The sequence below is a fragment of the Equus caballus genome, chromosome 19, assembly GCF_041296265.1.
Source record: "Equus caballus isolate H_3958 breed thoroughbred chromosome 19, TB-T2T, whole genome shotgun sequence".
Taxonomy (NCBI): domain Eukaryota; kingdom Metazoa; phylum Chordata; class Mammalia; order Perissodactyla; family Equidae; genus Equus; species Equus caballus.
This window is the reverse complement of record NC_091702.1, coordinates 38,497,575-38,515,956: the sequence shown is the minus strand read 5'-3', so window position 1 is coordinate 38,515,956 and position 18,382 is coordinate 38,497,575. Positions and strand designations below refer to the sequence as shown.

General features: G+C 36.8%; 1 long non-coding RNA gene across 1 annotated transcript in view; it reads right to left on the bottom strand.

Annotated features, from left to right (window-relative positions):
- LOC111769058 (uncharacterized) overlaps positions 1-17,918 on the bottom strand; it is a 62,636-nt gene extending 44,718 nt beyond the window's left edge. The window contains exon 1 of the long non-coding RNA XR_002801796.2: positions 17,780-17,918. This is a non-coding gene — a long non-coding RNA (uncharacterized lncRNA). The remainder of the gene's footprint in view (positions 1-17,779) is intronic.
- Positions 17,919-18,382: the final 464 nt, after the last annotated feature.

The following is an 18,382-nucleotide window of genomic DNA, read 5'->3' as shown; positions in this document are numbered from 1 at the left end:
TCTTTTTGGTTAACTCTTTTAATTCAGAACCCTTATATTAAGAATAAAAGACATTAATGAAAGAGATAAAAGGTCTTCACCAGTACACACACTCGGGGGAAAAAGACTAAAGAGATTGTTTAAATGCGTTCTGAATGTTTTATCAATATTAGTGCATAGGATCAAATATGTGAACATAGGGGTGGGAATGTCTATATAAGAAGTCTGTTTAAATGGCTACAAGGAGACTGAACTGGTTAAATGTTCACAAGTACACATGCCTTTTCACTTTTCCCCCATTTATGTATTTGAGCACCATTTTGGACCAGGCTAATGTTTTTAGCTGTCAGAGCATGCTCTACTCATCATATACACACGAAGACCTAGGTATTGCCATGGCAATGGGAAAGGCTGGTCTGGATTCCTTACAGCTTGAATGCTTCAAAACAAACAAACTTGCACCATGGGCTCACACAAAATGCCTATTTTAATCAGCATTAATGGCTCTGACAGCCAGAGGCTCCTTTATCTGCTCTGTTTGCGACAATTTGCTAATGATAATTGAAAATGCCTGGTGTTTGCCAACAATTCCAGAGCTGCCTTCTTCAACTTAAAAAGATAAGAGTAGTAGAGAAGTTTAAGAACAATATTCACATAGGGAAGTTTTGACTAGGGAATTCAAAGAAGTTTAAAAGAAAACCAGTGCACTGGGATAAAATGGATTTGATTCTGAGGAGGAAGGTTGCTGTGTTACATTAACTTCAAAGCCCAACCTACTGCTAGGATAGAAAAGATATTTATAAATAAAATATTGGCATGAAATTTTCTTATAAATCAGCATATACAACCGTTAGGTGAAATACCTGATGCGGATATAATTTATGTTATTTCCAGCTCTGTATCAGGGATTCCTAAGTTATAATTCACAGACAATGAACCAGCTCCCGGAGGCCTATGTGTCCTTAAAATTTTAGGCAATAATGTGAGTTCAGGCCCATCTGTGATATTTTTCTGGATAGAAGATCAACAGCTCAACAGTTTTTAACATGGTTTGTTACCCATAAAAATTGTTATCATGGTCATTACTTTTCATAGTCGTTGCATTTTCCTAGGTAGTTGAATTTTAAAGTTATTATATTGGAAAGTAATTTTAAAATATATTTCAAGAGCTACCAAGAGTGATAACTCTACTTTTAGGAATTTATCCTAAGCAAACAATCCAATAGAAAAATAAGTCAACAAACAAGTATGTATCAATTAGAAAGTCTTTAGCCGTTTCAATTAAAAAGTACCTTTAAAAATAAGAATATTTGTCATCTCACATTACAAGAAGTATAAAGACATGAGTTACATGTTTAGTCAATTCAGTGATTAACTAACTTACCCCTTTTCCCATCTTTCTCCTCTGCTTTCTTTGTATATTCACTTACCACTCAAGGCTGGTATCTTAGGTATCATTAAGACTGCAGCAGTTCCAAGATTCACATGTAGCTAACAATGCTCAGAAGTAGGAAAGGAGATCATTCCCTTCAGGTGTCTATAATTAAAATCAGAAAACTTTCCCAGAATCTCCTCAGATGCCGCTTCCCTCTCATTGGCCAAATTTGCATTACATTACTTTGCCTAAAACAATCATTGGCAAAGAGATGATCACGTTCATTCCCTACAAAGGGAGAGAGGGCCAGCCTACCTGAAGGATAAGGTTGCTCAGAGGAAGGTGAAAAAAATTAGAGAACTGTTAGGTAGAAGGAAGATGAGGCAATGACCATTGCATAGACCAGTGTTGGTACTGACCACACTGCACTGCCTAGGGAATTTCCTTTATTGAAAACCGTATTTTTATGGTTAAATATTTCCTAGGTATGAACAAGAATTGATAGTAATATAGCCAACATCTGTGCCTCAATCACTCAGTTTTATTAAGTACTAACATTTGTTTAGATCTTCATTAGAGGATGAAGTTACAAATATATTTGTGATCACCTCGGAACTCAGCATTGATTATATTTCCTTTTCTTCTTCCCCAGCTGTGACTATTAACTTGAATTCCTTATTTCCTTTCCCGTGCTTGATTTTATATTTGTGTTACATAGAGTAAGAAAGCTCTAAAACTACATTTGTGATGTTCATTCTTGAGTAAAGAAAATAGAACAAATATCAAGTTTGTGCAGGGAAAAAACCCCCAAAATAATATTCCTAAGAATTGCAAGAAGGTTTTAGTTCCCTGTGGTCCTAAATTTTGCTTCACCAAGCTCAGTTAGGCAAATGAGTCAATAAAAATTAGAACTGCATTTCACAAGAAATGATCTTTCAAGCAAACAGCCAGTGATAAATTATCTCCCATTTGTGATCTAAAACATTTGAAGAAATACCTCAATGAATGTCATGTCCTTGCAGCATACAAGAGTAGCAGGAACAAAAAAGGAACGAACTCTAATTTCATGATATAGGACACTGCCATAAGGATGATGCTTTGAAATCCACCTGAATTCCTAAGCTCTCCATTTCAAATATGCAACCAAAAATGGGGATCCAGTAGCACAGAGTCCAGGAGAAAGTCCTGATATTGCATCTATCGCCAGCTATATTCATCCTACAGGGGAATTCTCCGATTTCCCTGTAAGTGTCCTGCCTGAGGAGGCAGGGAATTGGCTATTGGCTATCTGCACCATCCAAAAAAATATAGGCCACTTTTCCTTCTTTAAGACTTGAAGTTAACAGTTCTCAACTCAACAGACTAATATGGATGGGTTAGAGAGTTTTGGACTAAGCATAATTCCGCCTGCCCATAATTTATTTAATTTGCTCAAGTGCCCAGTGGAGCATGTCTTATTCATCTATTATGTTCAAGGGTGTAGTAGTCAACAAACAGTCCAAGACGAATAAACACCAGTTCATGTATTAAGGAGGTTACTCTCTTTGGGCACAAACATGTATGGTAATGAGATGTGATAAATGCTCTTTTAAGTAAATATTACAGGGTGATCATATATTAGTCAGAAATTAGGGTCTACTGTGAAGATGTGGGAATGTTTCATGGAGGAACATATAAGATGGTTCTTGAAGAATAAGTAAGAGTTCACCAGGTAAAGAAGAGAGGAAGACAATGTCAGACAAATCAAATACATTGTCTTTCAAATAGCAACTCCAATTGGTTCCTGGCCTCTTGAATGTCGTCCCTTACGGTGCACTTTTATTAGACCCACTTATTTGGCTCTTAATGGACTGCAAATCTCTTCCCGTTTTGAGTAAATTTTCTGAGATTCCCTTTTAGTGATGCTTTTCATTTATTTCTTCATTCCATTTCTGACCTCCTTTTGCCTTCTTGCTTCACTCAGAGGTAATTCTCTTCTCAAACCCAATATTCTTGCTATTCTTTCACAATAGACCTTGGGAGTAGAATAGACCTTGGGAGTCCACTGGGCCCGGAGCAAGAATCTATAGCTACCAGAGGTTCATTTCCCTATCTTCAAGCACAAGGTGAGTTTAATTCTTATCCTTTCATCAAGGCTGAGGGAAAATTCTTGTATCCCAAAGCCTGGAAGAGTAATAGAATAATTAAACATCCATAGTAAACCATCTGCATGTGCAGGCCACATCCTGCCCCAATCTCTCTCTCTTGCTCGCTCTCTCAGGGTTTTACAAACTTTTAAAAAATTATTTCCTCTCTAAAGAGCCTTTTAAAATATTTTTTCCTAATTACCCTTTCATGAAATTTTAATACTATAAATACACTGTACATCTCTTCATGTGCTGTATGCATAACTGAGTTTATGCATTAAATGTAAGGATTTTTTTTATTCCCTCAAGAGTCAATTTTCACCCCCTAGGGTCAACGTTGCCCTGTTGAGAATGCAAAACTGATCTATTTATCTATCCATCCATTTATACATCTTGCATTTTTTTCCCAAAAGAAAAACATATCACAAAACTTCTGTGAACTTTAGTCATCAAGTTTATGAAAAATGAAACTTACTCTGACTAATTAATTCACTGGGATATTTTGAGATATTACTAATTATACAAGTATTCTAATGACAACGTTATTATACAGATTGAATTTTGAGGAAAACTTTAGGCAGAATGCACAGTTTTGGCTACCATCTTGGCTGTTTTATATCTTTAATATTTTCTCTATGACTTCCTTTGAATAATCTTTTTGATTTCCCTACCAGTCTTTTATGGAGAGACTGTATATGTATGTATAAGTAAGTGCATTTTGCTCATATTTTATTTATTTATTTATGTATTTATTGAGGAAGATTAGCCCTGAGCTAACTACTGCCAATCCTCCTCTTTTTGTTAAGGAAAACTGGTCCTGAGCTAACATCCATGCCCATCTTCCTCTACTTTATATGTGGGACACCAACCACACCATGGTGTGCCAAGCAGTACCATGTCCACCCCAAGATCCGAACCAGCGAACCCGGGCCGCCGAACCAGGACGTATGCACTTAACCGCTGTGCCACAGGGTTAAGACCCCCTTTTTGCTCATATTTTATACAAAGAGTTCAACTGTGGACTAATTTATAGTCTCCTAAATGAATTATATTAGAATTAGTTAATGGTTTGTACAATCCTAACTCAAGCACTGAGAAGCAGGATCCCCTTGGGTAGAAGCTTCAGAATTGGTGAGAGAAAGAGTTCTCCTCGATCCGGTATAAGCGAGGGCATTTCTGAGGAGCGCCCTTACACTACATGGTCTTTTAGGAACCTCTGATTTGATTATTTCTGGAATGTCAAAAAAAAAAACTATCTCTTTTACCGAACACATGCTAAGTAACCAGGTGCCCCCAGACGATGTTTTTTTGTTGAATAGATGTTAAAAAGAATTGCTTCGTAAAAACATAAGGGCGATTTTATTCACTTAAATAAACTCAAAGCAATTAAATATGTAAAATGTGACTCCCAATCGAACGCAATTTCTGCATTCAAATAAAAAAAATGGCTACTGATATGAACAGAATTCAGGGAAGAGTCTTATTCAGCAAAATTCATTCGTATATATTTTTCTCTTAGAATGGACTGATTTCGAGGCTTCTGTTTATCTGTCAATGACCATACACCTTTTTTCACCTCTACCTTATGTTTACTAGATAAATTGCATGCTGTGGACTCAGGTAACTGGGCTTGAATCTCATATCTAGCATAAAATCCTTGCATGTTTGGGGCCAGTAATTTTATCGCTTCGATCTTTACTTCCCTTATTTAAGAAAATGGAGGTAATAAAATACATACACAAGATTTGGGGGAATATTAAATAAGATAACGAGCCTGGCATAAAGGAGACACTCAAAAACGTGAATCTGTTTACCTTTCCCCCAACCACATTTCACTCCAAGTGCAGAGGTTGTATTGGCTTATAGATTTGTGAATGGACCTTACCTGTGAACCACCTTCTCCATTCTAAACACCAAATCCTTGAGGGTTATAGGTGATTGATAAACAGGAGGAGGAGGAGAACAGTCATTTTCATTTATTATCAAATATTTCCAGAACATAAAGTATAGGGCAAGCCCCATCTTAGGCTCTGTGAGGGTTTTATGGAGTTCACTAAAAAGTGGAAGAGACCGACATAAAAAGCAATCAATCTTACAAGGCAGGGCTTGATAATCAGTTACAAGTGTTCAAGAAAAATCCTGTAAGAGCACAGAGGAGGGTGTGTATAATTCTGTCTGCAGGAAACTGACCATATCAACAAGAAAAGAGCAAAGAATCCAAAAGCAGCGTTCTATCTAGGGGTAGCCTACGTCAAAGACCACCTTTGCCTGAGTCCTCACCCACAGATAGTTTGCATTTGAAAATATTGCCATTGTACATTTCACATATTGGTGCTTCCTTTCCCTTTCATCCTCCACTATCTGGGCATTCAGGAACTGTAAAATAGTTTTGCTAAATGTCCAGTGGGGCAGATTATCTATGGCTGTTAACAAGGGGCAACGGACAGAAGCATTCCTCAAAAATGGCTTGCACTTGGGTTTGGGGAATGCGATTTGCCAAAAGGGAAATCTGTGGGTGCTAAATTTAGATGTGAATAGAAAACTTGTGGGTTCCAAATCCCATTTGGCTCCTAAGCCAGACACAACTTCAGGGCTGTGTGGAGCTTTTTTTCTCCTTTTTTTTTTTTTTTTTTCCTTTTTCTATTTTATTCCCATGGCAGTCTTAGAAGAAGGAGCAAGAATTCCTTTCAAGCAAGAATGTTTATTGCCTGCATGATGCAGGCTTCCATTTAGTTAGGAAAACATGTTTTTCAATTAACTTTCCCTTGATAAACAATGATTTAATTTAAAGGGATGACTGTTTTGCAAATTGCGATAAAACACATTTTATGTAGGAGGAAACCTTACTATTTTAAAGAAGGGATGATTAGTCGCCAAAGTTTCTAGAAGCAGAGTCTAATTTTTGGGCTCTTGCTTCTCATGCCACAATATTTTCAGTAGTGTACCTGAAACCCAAAAGCCAGAATAATTTCATTTGAAGTGTCCAAATGAAGATGGCATTTATCCCATCTAATCCATTTGATTTTCATTGGTTTGCCTTTTGGTGAACAAATTCTCTTTGATGATAGCAATTCGCTTTAAAACTGACACCAGGTCTTAGCTTTATTAAGAATGAATGCCTCATTGTTTCCCATCAAATCTTCACACTTCATTCATTCTCGCGTGCTCTCGCTTATTCTCTTCCTCTCCCTCTTTACCATATTTCATGTCTAGTTGCATGAGGATTATTAGAATATTTTTTCCCTTCTTTGACTTACCAAGCCAAGTAATTTAGGATGTAAATCTCTTGAATCCCGCTCAGTTACCACTACATACAGATTTCTAGGCATATTCATATATATGAAATATATAAAAAGGAAAAGAAACACAAGGCTAAAGTTAACCTGAATATAAATCATTGCATATAAATTTATAGTAAATCTGTCCATAATTATAATGAATGACAACTATGATGACAACAACAATAACTATAATACCAATTAACTAAAGAACGTGCCTTTCCCTCCCCACACATTCCTCTCTCCCCTGCCACCAGCAGAAGCTATAAGAATAAGTCTTATTTAACAACTTAAGCTCTTATAAGTAGCATTTAAAAATCTTTAGCATGGTGTTTTCACAGCCAAAGTAGAAATCACCAGGTAGCATTTCACCAAAGAAAAGGCTTATTTTCTAATTCTGGCATGAATGTGCAATTTGAGAATGTGGGTAGGGGTGACAGAAATGGACAATGCCAATAATTTAAATGATTATACGAACTACCAACTTTATTGTGACGCAGATGGTCACATGTATTTGGGAAGCTGTTAGGAAAATGTTTTCCACAAAACATATTTAGATGCTCTTCTTACATGTGTCTTTGAGAGGTGATGTGCACATGCATAAGTGTGTATTTATTTGTAAGAGGTCAAATAGGTTACCTGCTGGGCATGAAGAAAACCAAAATTGTGTGCCGTTCATACTTCCCCAAAGAGCAGAATTGGCATGTTCTTGCCTGCTGTGGAATGTTCTCCAAGTCTTGAGGTATCTAAGCAACCTCACAACCATGGACTATCCTGTGGTTCTAGGAGAGCCGAGGGCCACCCTAGACTGTCTTGGTGACACCCATGGAGTGTGTTCTTTAATGAATAACTAAGACTTTCAAGAAAGGAGAATAGGTCCTAGAGGGGGACCGATTCTAATGGGTGCATAGAGGGTTTCCTTCGAAAGGTCAGGGGGATTCATTGAGTGACACTTAGAAGAAGTTGTGTGTGGGAGTTCTTTCCAAATGAAAAGTGTCTGAAGGTAGAAGATCAATAGGAACAGGAGACATCTGTGAGATTCCCCCAGTGAAAGGTACAACTCTCGATACTTTTTGTTCTGGTTATGGGAAAGTTAAATATAGTACAGTTATAATTGTTAACTTTTAAGTTATTTAGCTATCCCAACCATTCAGTAAATTCTGATATACCTGTACAGCCCCATGTGATGTTTTAGTGCAGAAAAGATGCCTATGAAGAGGGAGAAGCAGTCGATGGTGATGATTATAATCATGATTTCAGATAGTTAATTGAAGTGAAGTGATTGGTAGAACCCACAATGCTGAGAAGCAATTGCCAACTACAGGAGTCCCCACCTTATCTGTGGTTTCGCTTTCTGAGGTTTCAGTTACGCAAAGTAAACAGCGATCTCGAGGCAGATGATCCTACTTCTGACATATTGTCAGAAAGTCAATAGTAGCTGTCAGAAGGTCGAGAGTAGCCCAAAGCTAGGTCACAGTGCCTACATCATCACCTCTCTTCATCTTATCACATAGGCATTGTAACATCTCACATCATCACAAGAAGGGTGAGTACAGTACAATAAGATATTTTGAGAGAGAGAGAAACATTCACATAACTTTTATTACAATATATTGTTATAATTGTTCTATTTTACTATTAGTTATTATTATTAATCTCTTACTGTGCCTAATTTATAAATTAAACTTTACCATAGGTATGTATGCATAGGAAAAAACATAGTATGTAAAGGGTTAGGTACTATCTGTGGTTTGAGGCATCCACCGGGGGGGTCTTAACATCTCCCCTGCAAAATAAGGGGGACTACTGTAGGTGCCTCAGGAAGGATGTAAAAACCACCAAATTCCAACAGTATATTTACCAATATATAACAGAAGAGTGTGACCTTTAAAGGAGAAAGAAAACTGACATGGGTTAAATTAATAGTTGTAAACATTTATTTAGTATTCAGCATGTGTTGGGTACTCTGCAAATATTATGTTATTTCATAATCACAAAAAAATTGTATATTAATAATCAATGAGCCTACAACTGAAAGAGATGAAATAAGGTTGCCTAGTTTACACAACTTAATGACAGATCCAGGACTCTAATCTTGTCTTTCTTGAACCTATAATATGACTGGCAAGATATTCTGGCTTTCCTTTTCATTTTATTTTTAAAAATATTTGCATTATTAATATTAAAAAACATAGAGAGCCTGAATAAACTGATTGGATTGCACCAATTTTAACATTTATTATATTTAGTGAATTTATTTATTTATTTTTTGCTGAGGAAGATTTGCCCTGAGTTAACATCTATTTCCAATATTCCCTTTTTTTGCTTGAGGAAGATTTGCCCTGAGCTAACATCTGTGCGAATCTGTACTCTATTTGTATGTGTGTCACTGCCACAGCATCGCCACTGACAAGTGTTGTAAGTCTGCACCAGGGAACCAAACCTGGGCCGCCAAAGTGGAGCATGCTGAACTTAACCACTAAGCCATGGGGCTTGCCCCTTATTTAGTGATATTTTTTAAATTTTAATTTTTAAAGAAAAAACCACTTCAGATGGTTTTGAGGTCTGTTGGCAAACCTCAATGACTCATTCCATTTTCCTGCCTCTCTTTTCAGAAGGAACCATTGTCCTGAAGTTGGAATCTATCATTCCCATTGATGTTTTAAAATTTTATGTCATATGGATGAGTTAAATTATATATATATGTTTGTGTAAATATATATGTATATACACATTATATATATGTTTAATATACATATATATGTATATATGTGTGTGTATATAGCTTTGACTCTTGTGGCTTTACTACATGGTATTATTGCACATGTAGACTTAGAATAAAAACCTGCACGTCTTACTTTTAAATTTTGTCCATGTTGATAAATGTAGCTCTGATTCATTAATTTTTATAACAGTGCAGCAATAATATGTATGGATACATTACTATTTATTTATTCTCCCATTGATGGATATTTATGTTATTTCATTTTTGATATTACAAAGAATGTCATAATAAACATCCTCTACTTATTACTTTTGTGTGCTTGTGCTAGAGGTTTAGGTGTCTATCTAGAAGAGAGATTGTTAGATCATAAGGAATGTGGATTTAAAATTTTAATAAATGTTTAACATTTCTACCCTCCACAGTAGTTAGTAAGAGTCCCTGATGCTCTATATCCTTCTCACAATTTGCTATTTTCAGAGATTTAAACTTCTGTCCAACTGGTGGTATGAAATGGTATTTCCTTGTGTTGTTAATTTCATTCTCCTGGTTATTTTTAAGGTGGCGCATATTTTCTGCAGTCTATTAGGTTTTGAGGCATCCTCATCAGAGGTGGTTTAAAACACATCCACAAGTTTTTTGACGCACCCTTTGAAAGGTGGAGCCTAATTTCCCTCCCCATCAGTGAGGGCTGGATTTTGTGACTCACTTCTAACTAACAGAAAAAAAGAAACCTATGCTACGTCAGTGACTAGGTATAAAAGTCACTGGAGCTTCCTGCTTGCATGCTGTGTTGTACCCCTTCCTGGGGGGCGGGGTGGGAGTGGAGACAGCTGCTATATCCTAAGTCCACTCAAGCAGCCCAGAAGCGGTCTCTGTAGTGAAAAACTGAGGCCTCTTGACAACAGGCAACAAATAACTGATGCCCCCTGCCAACAACTAGCAAGGAACTGAGAACTTCTTCCAAAGGTGAGCTATCTGGGCAGTAGATCTTCCAGATCCAGCCACGCTTCCAATGATGGTAGCCCCGGATGACGTCTGGCCTGAAACCTCATGAGAGACCCTGAGCCATCACCCCCCAGCTGAGTCACTCTCAAATTCCAGACCAAAGGAAAGAGTGAGATAATAAAAGCTTACTGTTTTAAGCAATTAAATTTGGGGGTATTTTGGTATACATCAATACAGTTTTTGAAGCATCCTCCTCAGAGATTTGTTTTCATGCTTTCTCAACTTTATATTACATTGTTTTTCTTTTTCTAATTGATTTTCTGGAGTTTTTTCATCTATTCTAGATATTCATTGCAAATAATTTCTCCCAGTCTGAATTTCCTCCCAAGTTTGCTTATGGAGCGTTTTGTCACATAAAAGTTACTAATTTTAATGCATTCAAATATATTAACAATTTCCTTTATTATCAGTGGCTTTAAGTCAAATACAAGAAAACTTTCTTGGAGCAGTTAGTGCAAAGTATTTTTTCATTTCCTTTTAAATGCTTAAATTTTTGTTTTTAAGATGTAGTTGCTTAGTCCATTTGGAATTGTGAGTGTGTGCATGCACGTGTATGCGTGTGTGTGTGATATGGGGTATAAAACTAATTCTTTTTCATGCAATAACTAATTGTTCCCAAAATATTTTGAACACTTTTTAGTGAGATTTATTCCTAAGAAGTTTATAACTGTATTACTCTTTGAAATCTTTCCTTTCTTTAAATTACATTTTCTAATTGATTATTGATGTGGGAACGTCAATGTCGTTTGGAGCATGCTTGCTATACTCTACTGTTCATCTCCTTCCTCCTCCCCAGTGGGTTCTGTTGACTTCTATCCAGCTGATTATATCCACTTCAAATGAGGTTACTTTTATTTCTATCTATCTAATTATTATGCCTGATTTTTTTATTGAGTTGTCACATCAAATAGTAAAAGTTAAATAAAAGTGAGCGGAGTCACAGTGGGTGACCTTGTCTTTGAAGCAAATGTTTCTAAAGTTCTACAACCACTTGTTTGCTGTGCCTTTTTTTTTTTTTTAACATATTATTCTTTCCTGTTAAAGAAATTCCCTTTATTTTACATTTCCAAAGTGATTTTTCAATTATAAATGAATGCTGAATAGTATTGAATATTATTTCTACATACTTGTTAGAGACTCATAATCTTGCTCTCATGTTTCTTAAAAGCTCTCTTATTTTTTAAAATCCCTATTATCTCTGCTCTGTGAGTGAATTCCTTGGTATTCTCTCTTATTTCTTCATGTCTCTATTCAAGTACTGTACCCATTCGAGAGTTTGTCCTATGAGTTTTAAAATTGAAATAAATATGCTTTTGTATTTTTTCATCTTTCTTTTTTCATATGTGCCTCGTTGTTTCATATCTTGTTCAGTTTTTGATATTATCATTTCATTTATCTGAAGCTCTTAACCATATCATTTTATAGTTGTTTTCATATTGTTCTAGTATTTTCGTATCATTTGGAGTAAATCTATCTCTCACTGATGATTTTTATGACTAACTTTAGTGTTCCAGCTGGATGCTGAAATATTGATTCTCAGGCTCATCTTAAGTGAGAGGTCTTTCACTCTCCCCATCCCAACATTTTGCCTATCAAATAGTTCTGTTATTTCCATGCTACTTCATGTGGCCTCTGATCCAGAACGTCATCTTCCATTTGTGATTCCAGGTCCTCTCCTGATGTGATGTTGACTCTCTCACAGGCTTGGCTCAGGTCCTTGACTTGAGCCTGTGTCTGCTGCCTGTTGCATCCCAGAGCACACATCTCCACGTTAGCCCTAGAGAGGTCCAGGAGCTGTTTTGTTCAGTTTCCTCCATCAATTTGGAGAGTTCTGAAAAACTGCTGGCTTTAAGCTGTGAACCAGGTGTCAATGCGGCCTCTCACATGCAGAACTTTTATTCCTCAAGAGCAGAACTTCTGATTGACTCTCATTTTGGACCTTGAGCCCAGGAAAGCTTCAGCATTATTAATTTGCGTCATAAAATGTATATTATTTTTTAATGGGACCATGTCTTTTTAAAGCTTTATTTTTATACTGTATCTATCCCTGCTATAGATATTAAGTTTGAAGGATGAGGGGATGACTACAAACCAAAAGTTAAAAAAACGTTGACTAGAAGTCTATATGATTCTTAACGGTATAACAATTATAGTAAGACTTGTTGATTCAGAGGAGAAAGAAACTGAAATATCAAATGTACCATATGTTAAATACTAGTTATGTGTCATTTTACATAACTTGAAACAATCCATTGAGGTAAGTCATGTCACATTTTATAAAGGTGAAAAATGAAGTTAAATGACTGAAGAAAAAAAATTTCATATCTGAACTCAGGTTTCTCTGTTTCCAAAACCAAATGTTTCCCTACTACCCCCATGAGACAGAGGATTTTGCTTGTTCATTTGCATGCAGCAATACCTCTATTAATGAGGAAGACCTCGTCCATAGACATATTTCTCTATTAGAGATAGCCATATAAAGAAATAAGAAAAAAGTCACAAAAAAATAAAGAAATAAGAAAAAATGAAAAAAATAACTAACACTTGTACAGCACTTTATAGGTTACAGTGAGCTTTTACATGACTACACCTCCTGGGGATGCTTTGGCCAACCCTGTGTGGATGGTTCTTCATTTCACAAGTGAGGGAACAGAGACTCAGAGCAGTGAAGTAACTTAACCGGATCACGCAAGTGGTAAGTGGAAGTTGCAATGAGGACCTGGATCTCTTAACTCTAGATATTGTCCTCTTTCTGCTATATCACACATTGTGGTTTCCATCTCAGGCGTAACTTGACTGGCTTTCCCTGTCTTCCCTTAAGTTGGGAAATTGCAATAATTTATCAGGATACTCATTACGATTTCAAAGAATATTAAAAAGTTGTCCATCCATTTTTATGCATCTATGATTTAACTACAGTACAAACCAGAAATGTAGTTATAATGTATAATAACTTAGAGTTTAGCTGATGGAAAGCTGTAAATGAGAAGTAGTGGGAAACGACACTCTTTACGAGGCTGCCTTGTGGAGACTATCCTTGATAAAGATGGTTAGGTGACAAAAGTTTTTCTTGTAAATACACAGCCTTCTCTTTTAAATGTTTCTTCCCTTTGAACCTTTTCCTCCTTTCCCTGTGAATCAAATGTCTAGCATCTTGATCCCCATTCTCAGATCTTCTACCACGCCCTTAAGGCTTCCAGTGTTTAGAACACACTTCTATACAGAGATTCTCAGAATAAAGAAGCACCCTCTAAATAATGAAAGGGGTCCTATTTTCGAGTGGCTACCGTAATGAATGGCAGTCTTCTAGTCACTGGAAGTGTTTAAGCAAAGGGGGAAAATAATCACTGTTTCTCCTACCCCTTTAAAAATTTTTGAAAAGAGCAGGCTATAGAAAGTGTCCATGGACAAGCATGTTGCCCCCAGCTGGTGGAGATCTCGGCTAGCTACCGGGCTGACTGTCATGCATGTAACCTTCCTGGACTCCATTTCCTAGGGGTTTGGGAGATCTTATACCCTGAGCTTCTCAGCATGTGCCTGAGTCCTGCCAACTACAGATTGATTTCTCTTCATTCCAACATTCTGAGGTTCTAGACAGGACAGTAAATTATTTTCTGCTCTTGCAAAGGGTCATGATGACCCATATATGAAGTCCTGCATTCCTGGAGGGGGCTCCCTAGATTCGATGTTGCTGGTGTTTTATATCTCTGGATTTATTTTGTCTTCTTAGAATCAAGGCTGTACCAGATGAAGAGGGAGTTGAAGGGGAGCATAACCCTGACTTTGAGTTTATGAAGGTGTCCCTGCCCTGTTTAATTAAAACTGCCTTAAGGCCTTCTAATCCAATTTTTTTTTTGGATTCACAATATATTACTAAAATCTGCTGACTGTTTATATTTCAGTACAGAACTTTTCTTGCCCTAAGGAAATAACTTAAGCACCAAGGCATTTGGACAAGTAGAGGTTTTTCCTCTTATTTGAGTTGAAAACAACTGTTTCATCCAAGATAATTGCCTAATAATATAATGACAACTGAAAATTTACTTCAAGAAAGTTAAATTTATGGTCCTCAAACTCTGTAACAGAGACATTAGTAAGTAAATTACTATTCCATGTTTGGAGATGAAATTAAATTTTATATTTTATACAAATACTATCAGAAGCTTTGATCCTGATGTGAATATGGAAACCAAGGCAAAATTATTTGTCCAGTTTACATGACTTGTAAGTGGGATGGCAATTATTTAAATCCAAGTTTAGTGGTATGAAGATTCAGGCTTTAGTCATTGTGTCGTCCTACCTACCTACTGCGTTACGGTCAAGGACAGTGCCTTTTTTTTTCTCTTAGGCAGCAAACTAACCTCTTTTTCTCAATGTAATATACTAAATTCCTTACAAATGCTCAGGAAACTAGAGGTGCTAGCACAAGAGGAGCAGCGGCGTAGCCGGTGTGGAACAACCTCTCTCCATCCTCAATCCTCAGCTGTGTATTTATTCAATCACGGAGTCCTAGACAGAACCTGACACCAAGTCTTTGATCCAGTGTGATTTGCTTTTCCAACCAACCTTATGTGCAAATTTGGGTACCATTAACATCTGATCTTTTAAAACAAAGGTGTAAAGTGTATGTCTGTAAATAAAATAAACAAAATTCCTGGGGTCAGAAGTTATTTAAAATAGAATACAACTATGGACAAAGGATGATAAAGCTAGATAAAACTAGTTATACAAGCATGAAAATTATAAAATTATATGTGTGTTCTTAAAAAAATGGACTCGAACAGAACATAATCTTTTGGTAACTTATTGGGAATGTTTTCCCAGGCTCATCTGCTTTTTAAATTACGAAGAAAGAACATGAAAGTTTTTATAGTAAAAAGTACAATGCATACTAGAAAAAAGATGCGATATAATGCTGTGGATAAAAGTGTGAGTTGAAGAGGCAGAAAACTAGCTCTGTCACTCACTAGCTGTATGACCGTGGGTAAGTTACTTAACCTCGTGTGCTCCTGTTTCCTCATAGCTAAAATTCGGGTAATAATAATATCTTCTTCATAGGAATGTTGTAGGCATAAAATAAATACATACATATAAAACTGTTGGGGAGCTGGCGCGGTGGCACAGCGGTTAAGTTCGCACGTTCCGCTTTGGCAGCCGGGGTTCACTGGTTCGGATCCCTGGTGTGGACATGGAACCACTTGGCACGCCATGCTGTGGTAGGCGTCCCACATATAAAGTAGAGGAAGATGGGCACCGATGTTAGCTCAGAGCCAGGCTTCCTGATCAAAAAGAGGAGGATTGGCAGCAGTTAGCTCAGCGCTAATCTTCCTCAAATAAATAAATAAATAAATAAAATATTAAGAAAAAAACTGGTAGGACTGTGTCTGGCACATAAAATCATTTAGTAACTGGTAACTCTCGGATACTGTGCCTCTACATGTATGTCTCTATGGATTAGAAGAGGAGCTGAGTGGGAAGAGTCTCATAAACTGTTACTGGAGGACCGACTTCTTGTTCCCCGGGGCTATGAGCCATGGGGGCCAGGGAGGGAGTATGCGCTTTCTGTCCACATCTCCTGATTTGCTAATTAGTTAACCATTCCTCGTAGTTTTCTTTTTCCCAAACCTATACTCTGGATTGAATATCACAAGGGGGAAGTTATACTCTGGGCTTTAGCTTCAAAAGATAGAATAACATGTTAGCTGGATCTGGAAACACAGACTCACACCCATACACATGGGCGCATGTGTGCCTGTGCACCCGCACACACACATACACACACACAGGTCAATATATGTCAATATATGGTTATCTATAATCTCTTTGGTCTAAACTATTTTAAAAGACCACCGTGGCATCACTGAGTAATGAAAACCAAGAGAACGTTTTCCATCTGTGTGAGAATGCAAAGCTGGCTCTTCAAATCAAAGAGAGAATGATAATTTCACTTCCCTCAAACCACAGACTCCAACTCTCACTGAAGCCAATGACATGGGCTATCAGCACAACAATCACGTAATGGATAATTCTGCTGTGAATTGATCGCCAACACGGCACTTGAAAGGTTTGTGTAAGACGTCTGATATTTCAGGCAGATGAACAAATGGCTCGCTAATGTCCCAGTAGACTCTAAGTTCCATTACCATACTGTAAAATGATTAAGAATTGGAATTGAACTGCCTTGACTCCTTGATCTCAATCCCCAGAAAAAGTGCCTCCGCTGATTTATCACTTAGCATTGCTCCTTCAGCATTACAGATGGTCTACATAAGAATTATTCTTTTCATCCAGATGTTGGATAGTACAAAGAAGCCATTATTCTCTCTGTCACATATACAAGAAATGCTTAGATATGTTACTGTTTGTTTTTGGTTCCAGGAAAAGCATATCTCTGAAGATAAATGTCCTACCTTTCCTTTGTTTTCTAACAAGAAGAATAGTTAAATGTCTTCCTTTTTTTTCTTCTGCTCTTAGTAATTAAAGACGGTTCACATAAAGTCCATTTCAGGTGCTTAGTAACTTCATAAAAAAGTTCTTACATTTTTTTCTATATCATCATTCTGTTTCACAATTTATTATCTTATTTTTCACTATTTTTAATTACATAAGTTTTTTGGATGTTGGTGGTACATAAATTCTAAGGAAAGCCAAAGATTTCAACATTTTGCTTTAATTTCTGGCACTTCAAATGAGGCTGGAAAAAGGGAACTCTCTCATTTGAAATGAATAGTAAGATAGTAATTAAAAATTCATAATACACCATTTGATTTAATTGAATGTGTTGAAGATAAATTCTATGCAAAAAAAATTCCCTTTAAAACCTTGAGGCATTTTTATTAATTTGTGAAATGGATATCTGATACCTGATTTTAAACCCTTGCTTTTCTATGCTTGTATTTAATAGGTTCAAACAGTTCTTGGGTGCCTAGTTGGTTATGAATTCAGCAATAAATCTAGTTAGAAAAATATGGCTTCCTGTTAGACACACTTTTAGTGTATTACACATAACAGCTTGACACTGAAAAAATATTCTTACTCTCTTCCCCCTCTTGCTAAACATAAACTCTTCAAACTTTGTGCACTGCTAAACTAAAACATCACTCTTTTAGGTTGTCAAGGATGATGATTTTAGTTATCTACCACTGCATGACAAATTGCCTTCAAACTTAATGGATTAAAAAAACGAATATTTACTATCTCATAGTTTCATCGAGTGAGGAATTTGAGATGCTTTTTGGCTGGAGGTCTCTCATGAGATTGCTAACAGGATGTCTGCCACTGTTGGAATTACCTGAAGGCTTGACCAGGGCTACAGGATCCATTTCCATGCTCGCTTACATGGCTGTGGGCAGCAGGGCTCAGTTCCCTGCTGACTGTTGGTCAGAGGTCTCAGGTCTGCACCCTTTGGGCTCCTCCATAGGGCAGTTTGAATGTTCTCACAATGTAATAGTGACTTCCCCCAGAGTGACTGATCCAAGAAAGAAGCTGACTTCACAATGTCTTTTATGACCTAACTTATACACCAGCACTTCTGCCACATGCTATTAGTAAGAAATGAGTCACTAAATCCAGTTCACATTCAAGGGGAGAGGACTAAACTTTACCCTTTGAGAGGAGCAATATCAAATAATTTGTGGACAAATTTTAATTTAATTTAATTTATTTTTTTATTACTATAACATTGATTTATAACATTATATAAATTTCAGGTGTACATCATTGTATTTTGAATTCTGTGTAGATTTTATCATGTTCACCACTCAAAGACTAATTACAATCCATCACCACACACGTGTGCCTAATCACCCCTTTCTCCCTCCTCCCTCTCACATGAAAAATTTACCTTCTCCTCCTCAAGACCTCCCCAAAACCTTGCCCTTTTACAGCATTAGTT